The sequence below is a fragment of the Chiloscyllium punctatum genome, unplaced genomic scaffold, assembly GCF_047496795.1.
Source record: "Chiloscyllium punctatum isolate Juve2018m unplaced genomic scaffold, sChiPun1.3 scaffold_85, whole genome shotgun sequence".
NCBI lineage: Eukaryota > Metazoa > Chordata > Chondrichthyes > Orectolobiformes > Hemiscylliidae > Chiloscyllium > Chiloscyllium punctatum.
Window position 1 is genome coordinate 1203919 of NW_027309819.1, and position 8512 is coordinate 1212430.

The 8512-nt window shown below is 41.6% G+C and overlaps 2 non-coding genes across 2 annotated transcripts; both read left to right on the forward strand.

The window, feature by feature from the left end:
- The first annotated feature begins 803 nt into the window (after positions 1–803).
- trnal-cag (transfer RNA leucine (anticodon CAG)) lies at positions 804–885 on the forward strand. The gene has a single exon. It is a non-coding gene; the product is annotated as a tRNA-Leu (tRNA).
- Positions 886–4132: 3247 nt separating this feature from the next.
- Positions 4133–4214, forward strand: trnal-cag (transfer RNA leucine (anticodon CAG)). The gene has a single exon. It is a non-coding gene; the product is annotated as a tRNA-Leu (tRNA).
- Positions 4215–8512: the final 4298 nt, after the last annotated feature.

An 8512-nucleotide genomic window follows, 5' to 3' on the forward strand; every position in this document is an offset into this window, starting at 1 on the left:
GAGGTAATTACCTTTTGACTTTGTTACTATGTTGAGAAACTGCCTTTTAGATTGAGGTGAACAGAAAATGCATTTCTAATAAGCACCATGGAATTGAGCAAAATTTATTGAGTCGCTTCTCGTCGATTCCCACACAGGTTTCCAACTCAGTAGCTATCCATGTGGCTGATGTCCAGGAGTGAACATCTCTGCAGCAAATTGCACGGTTAGGGTAAAAGGCAAGGAAAGTGGCATCTAGAACTGGCTCCGAGGTCAGAGCATCCTCACGATGTGATCTGTCGCTCTCGAATAGGAATGCGACCTCCGGTTTTAGGGTGGAGAACATTGTTTGGGACTCTTTTTCTGCAAAACAGACACAGTGACTGAAATTACGCTGCACGGTATGATGTGGAACACGGCTTTGTGCATTTTCCCTGTAGTCCGGTGTGCTTCATGTTCCGCGTAAACGTGAAACTTGCCCTGTTTCAAGCAATGGGTGAAATCATTTAGCAAAGCAAGAATCGAAATTGCAGTAATGTCAAGCAGCTCGTGGTTATTTGACCAAATCATAACCGAACATATATTCTCACAGATACATTTGGAGCTGAAAGGAGTCTGAGAAGATAGACTCAGCTTACCATTGATTTTTGTCTGGATTGATGGGCTCTCATTATCTGCTGCGAAATTGATATTGTAGACGGGCACATCCCAGCAGCTGTGCGAGTCGGAGAGGGATCATGGAACCATTTTCATGTGACTTGGCATCTGTTGTTATGCAGGAGAGCACAGTTGGAAACGCAAGAAAATGGTGCGCGCGGCCGGCTGGTAGTGTGGCCGAGCGGTCTAAGGCGCTGGATCCAGGTTCCAGTCTCGAAAGGGGCGTGGGTTCGAATCCCACCACTGCCATTTCTGCAGATCAACTCCAACGCTGCAGCTTTTTTGTTAAAATGCTGTTTCTGTCCCCACTGTATTGATGTTGAAAACAAAAGTAAAATGGCTTTGCTTCCCGGGGAATTAACTGTGGTGTGGGATAGTGCCGAATATTTCAAAGTGTCTCTGTCTGTCATGATCGTGTTCGCGTCCCGCGCAGAAAATCGCAAGCAGCTGTGCTGTTCCAGGCAAGTTGAGCTTGTACTGGAACCGAATGGAGACCGGTATTTCATCGCTGTTGTGAAACAAAGTCCTGGGGTGACTCGACTCGTCGTTATTTGGTTTTTCGGCCAATGGGAAAATCGTTCCAACGAATTTCGATGTGATATGTTGTTGAATTTCTCCCATTTCCTTCGTTTCCGTCCTGGAGACATCGGAAGGGAAAGGTAATCTAATCGAGACTGTGATTGGTGAAATTCACTTTTTATGGCCCATTCTTATTAGGTTCTTTCTTTCTCTCTTTTCAGTATTGTCTGGGAAGTGGTGGTTCCCTAAGGCTGCAGTATGTGTGAAAGAGTAGTTTGGAATTGTCCTGTTGTTAGTTGTGAGATTACTTTATAAATCATGCCCTCGGACTGTCTCACATTTAGCATTCATGCATCTCTGTGTCTGAAAATGCATTAGGTATGCCAGCTTTGTTTGTGTTCCTTGTTAAATGCTTTCTGTTTTGCGATTCGCTCAATACTTTACGAGTTAACAGCGTTTCTGAGGAAACTTCCAGCTGCAAAAGTCCTTAACTGAGGATCTCGGAAAATTTCACATAGTATGGTCAGTCGGAGCAAAAGTAAGGAAGTCGTTCCTTTCTGCAGTGTTTCGCATTACTACCTTTCCCGTGAGCATCGAACACAGTAAAGGATTGTGCCACAGACTGCGACGGCAAGCTCCGCTAAAAAGTAATCCTTTAAAGCAGGTGTAAGCAACACAACGTTTTTGGGGGACACCGCGTGGAAACAGATACTTCGGTGTATCTCGTCCATGCTCAGCACATAGCCAAATATAAACAAGTCCGGTTCCCCAGTATTTGGCCCCAAACCCTCTCAACCCATCCTATCCAGAAACTCATGCAATTTTCTGAGCCTCCTCCGCTTCCTCTGGGAGCTCATTCCATACACGCACAACCTTCTGTGTGGGAAATGTGCCTCAGGTCCTTTGTCAATTTCAGCCCACTCACCTTAAACCTATGCTCTCGAGTTTTCAACTCACCCCAACTTGGGTAAAACACGTAAATACTCAGTTTCCAACCCTTCCATTAGATCATGTCGCAGTCGTTACGCTGCAGGGAAAGTCGTCCCAGCCTAGTCCACCTCGCCCTACGGTCCAAACATTGACCACATCCTTGTCTATATTTTATCATCAATTTCACGTGTCTTTTTTTTATGTTTTGAAGATGTCAATTACGCTGGACAACAACGAGCTATTGGAAACAGAAAGGTGAAACCAAGAATGGCTTCAACTTTCAGTGCTGGATGCCCCTGAGCTGCCGGACGGGCGGCAGCGGCTTGTTTCTGTAGTGTAGTGGTCATCACGTTCTTCTCACACGCGAAAGGTCCCCAGTTCGAAACCGATCAGAAACTGCTTTGTTGTTCATCGGCAGCCTTTTACATGGACAAGAACGGTGCTTTCTTGCTTGCTTTCCCATCTGCAAACCTGCCTTCGAAGTTGCTTGAACAAATCTGCTCGCGTCGTGAAATGTAATGCAATTCCATTTAATGACTGTGCAAAGAATTGTAAAGTTTTTATCCAAACTGGTTCTGATCATATGCCATTCTGTTTGAGAGTGTAGTTACCCCCTTCTGATTCTTCTACGAAAAGCAGTACCGCATTTGCATTCCTTGCGCAGGCGGCTCGGTTCAAAGACAGGGAAGAAGCTGATGCGCTGGTGTCACAGTGCACCACGGATTCCTGAACTTGTCTGTCTGTTAAATGTACCCCAAAGGCGTCTCTGAAAGGCCTCGTTTGGAAGCTGTCTGTCGTTATTCAACGTACGAGAATTGGCACCAGAGGTCCTGAATCATGTTTTGGAGCAGTTCGCACTTGAGTGGCTCTTTCAATCAGCAACAGCAATGAAAGAAATTACACTCTCAGAGGAACCTCTGGACCTGTGCTTTCATGGTGTCGCTAGTATTAAGGTGCGCCCCGAGACCTAAGCCACGTTGGAACTGAAACGGAGGAATCGACAGAGAGGTTACAGAATGACATCGCATCCATTTGGTTTTCTTGAAATCACTGAGGAGCAGGAAAATGTAAACGGCGAAGTCGAGTGGGGAAGTCAGGCAGTTGCAGCTCTGGAGAAACTCCTTCTTTGTGACTCACTCAGCAACCAGACACGTGAAGGTGACTCAGAGGCGTGAGAGCTCTTCACATCGAGAACAAAAAGCAATCAAGGGCAGTTAGCACCTCTTCCGGAGTGGGGGTGGGGTGAGGTAATTACCTTTTGACTTTGTTACTATGTTGAGAAACTGCCTTTTAGATTGAGGTGAACAGAAAATGCATTTCTAATAAGCACCATGGAATTGAGCAAAATTTATTGAGTCGCTTCTCGTCGATTCCCACACAGGTTTCCGACTCAGTTGCTATCCATGTGGCTGATGTCCAGGAGTGAACATCTCTGCAGCAAATTGCACGGTTAGGGTAAAAGGCAAGGAAAGTGGCATCTAGAACTGGCTCCGAGGTCAGAGCATCCTCACGATGTGATCTGTCGCTCTCGAATAGGAATGCGACCTCCGGTTTTAGGGTGGAGTACATTGTTTGGGACTCTTTTTCTGCAAAACAGACACAGTGACTGAAATTACGCTGCACGGTATGATGTGGAACACGGCTTTGTGCATTTTCCCTGTAGTCCGGTGTGCTTCATGTTCCGCGTAAACGTGAAACTTGCCCTGTTTCAAGCAATGGGTGAAATCATTTAGCAAAGCAAGAATCGAAATTGCAGTAATGTCAAGCAGCTCGTGGTTATTTGACCAAATCATAACCGAACATATATTCTCACAGATACATTTGGAGCTGAAAGGAGTCTGAGAAGATAGACTCAGCTTACCATTGATTTTTGTCTGGATTGATGGGCTCTCATTATCTGCTGCGAAATTGATATTGTAGACGGGCACATCCCAGCAGCTGTGCGAGTCGGAGAGGGATCATGGAACCATTTTCATGTGACTTGGCATCTGTTGTTATGCAGGAGAGCACAGTTGGAAACGCAAGAAAATGGTGCGCGCGGCCGGCTGGTAGTGTGGCCGAGCGGTCTAAGGCGCTGGATCCAGGTTCCAGTCTCGAAAGGGGCGTGGGTTCGAATCCCACCACTGCCATTTCTGCAGATCAACTCCAACGCTGCAGCTTTTTTGTTAAAATGCTGTTTCTGTCCCCACTGTATTGATGTTGAAAACAAAAGTAAAATGGCTTTGCTTCCCGGGGAATTAACTGTGGTGTGGGATAGTGCCGAATATTTCAAAGTGTCTCTGTCTGTCATGATCGTGTTCGCCTCCCGCGCAGAAAATCGCAAGCAGCTGTGCTCTTCCAGGCAAGTTGAGCTTGTCCTGGAACCGAATGGAGACCGGTATTTCATCGCTGTTGTGAAACAAAGTCCTGGGGTGACTCGACTCGTCGTTATTTGGTTTTTCGGCCAATGGGAAAATCGTTCCAACGAATTTCGATGTGATATGTTGTTGAATTTCTCCCATTTCCTTCGTTTCCGTCCTGGAGACATCGGAAGGGAAAGGTAATCTAATCGAGACTGTGATTGGTGAAATTCACTTTTTATGGCCCATTCTTATTAGGTTCTTTCTTTCTCTCTTTTCAGTATTGTCTGGGAAGTGGTGGTTCCCTAAGGCTGCAGTATGTGTGAAAGAGTAGTTTGGAATTGTCCTGTTGTTAGTTGTGAGATTACTTTATAAATCATGCCCTCGGACTGTCTCACATTTAGCATTCATGCATCTCTGTGTCTGAAAATGCATTAGGTATGCCAGCTTTGTTTGTGTTCCGTGTCAAATGCTTTCTGTTTTGCGATTCGCTCAATACTTTACGAGTTAACAGCGTTTCTGAGGAAACTTCCAGCTGCAAAAGTCCTTAACTGAGGATCTGGGAAAATTTCACAGAGTATGGTCAGTCGGAGCAAAAGTAAGGAAGTCGTTCCTTTCTGCAGTGTTTCGCAATACTACCTTTCCCGTGAGCATCGAACACAGTAAAGGATTGTGCCACAGACTGCGACGGCAAGCTCCGCTAAAAAGTAATCATTTAAAGCAGGTGTGAGCAACACAACGTTTTTGGGGGACACCGCGTGGAAACAGATACTTCGGTGTATCTCGTCCATGCTCAGCACATAGCCAAATATAAACAAGTCCGGTTCCCCAGTATTTGGCCTCAAACTCTCTAAACCCATGCCATGTTGTGTGCCATTGATTTCATTGACATTGAGATATTTTGCTTATACAGGAAGGGATTCATAATCGCGTAAAGTTCGTAATTAAAGTCATATTTTCTTTTTTAAAATTATGAGAATTCCTTTGTGAAACAGTGATTTAGAGATGCCGGAGTTGGACTGGGGTGAGGAAAGTTAAAAATCACGTGACACTATGTTATAGTCCAACAGGTTTATTGGGAAGCCCTAACTTTCAAGGTGATGCCTCTTCATCGGGCGACCTTCATCTCTTCATCCGCTCGGACTAGAGAATAAGGATTGGTGTACGTGAGGAGTTGAACTGCACCATAATGATGTGTTAAATGTTTATTGAAACTCTTCTGCAGAATTAAGTTCACAGAATAAACAATATTTGAACATTCTTGAGCTGACTAGAAGTAAAATCCTGTTGCCCACCATATGAATAATACCCGAATGTATTTTGATTTAATAAAATGAATTTCATTACTTAGATACTTTAAAATTTTAAAAACTGCAGTGTCCTCAAATCTAAAATTTGGATATAATGTAATATGATACATAATGTTATTAATGACCTGAAAATAATAAATTGCAGATTAAGAGATTATTGGAATGAACAACAGACAGAAGCAGATCCAAAACTGGATTGAAAATCAATTCAAACTCTGCTTAGATATATTCTAATCACCATTCCAAGCTGCTCTGGCATATCTCTGTTGGAGAAGGGAACCGAACCCACACCTCCTAGTCTCATAAGAGTGACACTACTAGAGATCCACAAGTGTCTTTCATTATGTTCCTAACAAGGAAGGGTGGGATTATAATCAATTGTGATGACTCAAATGAAAACTAATCAATATTCATTCCGATAATTGGGCTGGGAATTAATTAGACTGTTTCTGTGTGTAATGGACTGAGAATGAAATAATAATTCCCAATAATGATGGTACTAAGCAGAAATGCACTTACTTAAAAATTAAAATCATGACAATTGAAAGAAAGATAAATGCACATATCATGCGCTTATTGTAAATTCATGAAAAATATGACTGCGGAATGTGTTTAAAGCCGTTTTTCTTATAATGAAACGATAGCTAGAATGCTTAGCAGCAGGATGTAATCGCAAAAAAAACATTCAATGTGACTATTCAGCTGCAGGCAGCTCCCCTTCCTTACACATATGTATAACTTCCAACAATTCAAAATTTACTCTGATAAAGAAAAGAACATACGCATGTAAATTCTTTTTTCTTGTTGACAAAAAAGTCACAAATTTGAATTTTTTTTAGCTTTAAAGTATTTAACTATTCCTGTGATCAGAAATACAATAAATCTTCATGTTGAAGAAAAATATGATCAAATCAATTCAAATCAAAATAAATATCGATATTCACAACAATTGGGAGAGTAGACACAACAATATCTTTCCATGTACTGAGCCATAATTCCACTTTTATACCCCTTACTGGAATGATCAATTATTAGATATTAGCAATAACTAAATTATTAATATGCTGTCAGTGAACTGAATATTAATGAGAAATCTCATATTGCTGTTTGAAAGAGCAATGTGTCGATATAAACAGTAATTCTTAGTGAAATGCCTTAGACATCTCTTAATCAATGAGGCTATGTATACTTTGATTGTTGAAACGAGTAGCATTCAGTTACTTATAAAGAGCATTGGATGGAAATCACTGCTTTTTGGTGCAGAGCTGAAAGATTTTGTTATTGTAGTATTGGCAGTAAGAAATAATGGATTAAATTATGATGTGCATATCACCTTACTGAATATTTTCAAGTTTTCTAAAAGGCTTCTGGTCCAATCTTCAGTTTAACAAGGGGAAGTTTGGGTCAGAACATCAGTAACTGCAAACAATTTCGACACATCTCCATCAAAGTTATTAATCTGATAATTCAGAACAAATATCAAAAACTTACCTCTGTAAATTTAGTTGACTATATTTTTAGATTGTAGTCAAGTTCGTTCTCTACTTATTTCCTTCCTATTTCTGACACCATTGGCTAAATATGGATTAGATTAAATGTCATATGAGTTAGACGTTCGTTTTCTCTCACAGATCCGTGCAGCACAGGAATTGGTTATTTGGCCCATAACGTTGTGCTGAACATAATGCTAAAGAAACTCATCCCTTCTGCCAACTCTTGGTCCATATCCTTCCAAATTATCGAAATGAACATTAAAGAGCCTTAATGTATCTGCTTCCACCACCAACCATGGAAGTTCATTCCAGACACCTACCACTCCCTGTGTAAAAACAAATTGCCCGTTACATGCCCCTTGAACTTTCCCCCTAACCTTAAATGCATGTCACATAGTTTTTGATGCTTCAACTATGGGAAAAACTTTCTGACCGTCAACCCTATCTACGTATCTCATGATTGTAGAGACTTCCATCAAGTCTTCCCCCAGTCTCCGCCACTCCACAAAAAAGCAATCTGAGTTTTTTCTCGCCTCTCTGAATCCAGGCAGCATCCTGGTAAACGCCCTCTGTACCCTCTCCAAATCCTCCATCCCTGTCCTGTAATGTGGAGAACAAAAGTGAATAAAATACTTCAAGTATGCCTTAACCAGTCTTATAAATTTACAACATGGCTTCCTGACACTTGTAACCAGTTCTCTGACCAATACAGGCAAGCATACCATTTGCCTTCCTAACCACTTTCAGGGAGCCATGGTCTTGAACACCAAGATCCCTTTCAATAATAAAGCTGTTAGGGTCCTGCTATTAACTATCTACTTTTCCTTAACATTTGAGCTTCCAAAGTGAAACACCTCACACTTGTATGGATTAAACTTCACCTTTAATTACTCTGCCCATATCTGCAATTTATCTTTTTCCTGCTGCATTATATGACAACCCTCTACATTGTCCCCAACTGCACTGAACTTATTAACTCCCCCAATTCGATTATAATCCATTTCACTTCTATATAATTGTATCACAAACAGAAGGGTTCCAGTACAGGTACCTGTGGAAAAAAGACAGGTAATGAGGGAAATGCAGAATTCTTGACGAAATGAGGTTTTTTTTCAATGACAGAACAATTCTGATGAATAATCTTCTAAGGTGTGATTTTTGTTTTTAAATTAACCCAATGTTTTAATTCTCAGTTTACTGATCTTAATGAATATCCAGTACAAACTGCTTTGTTAATATTTAATCATTTTAAGTGTTGAGTTCTAACGTTAATTATTGTTTAATT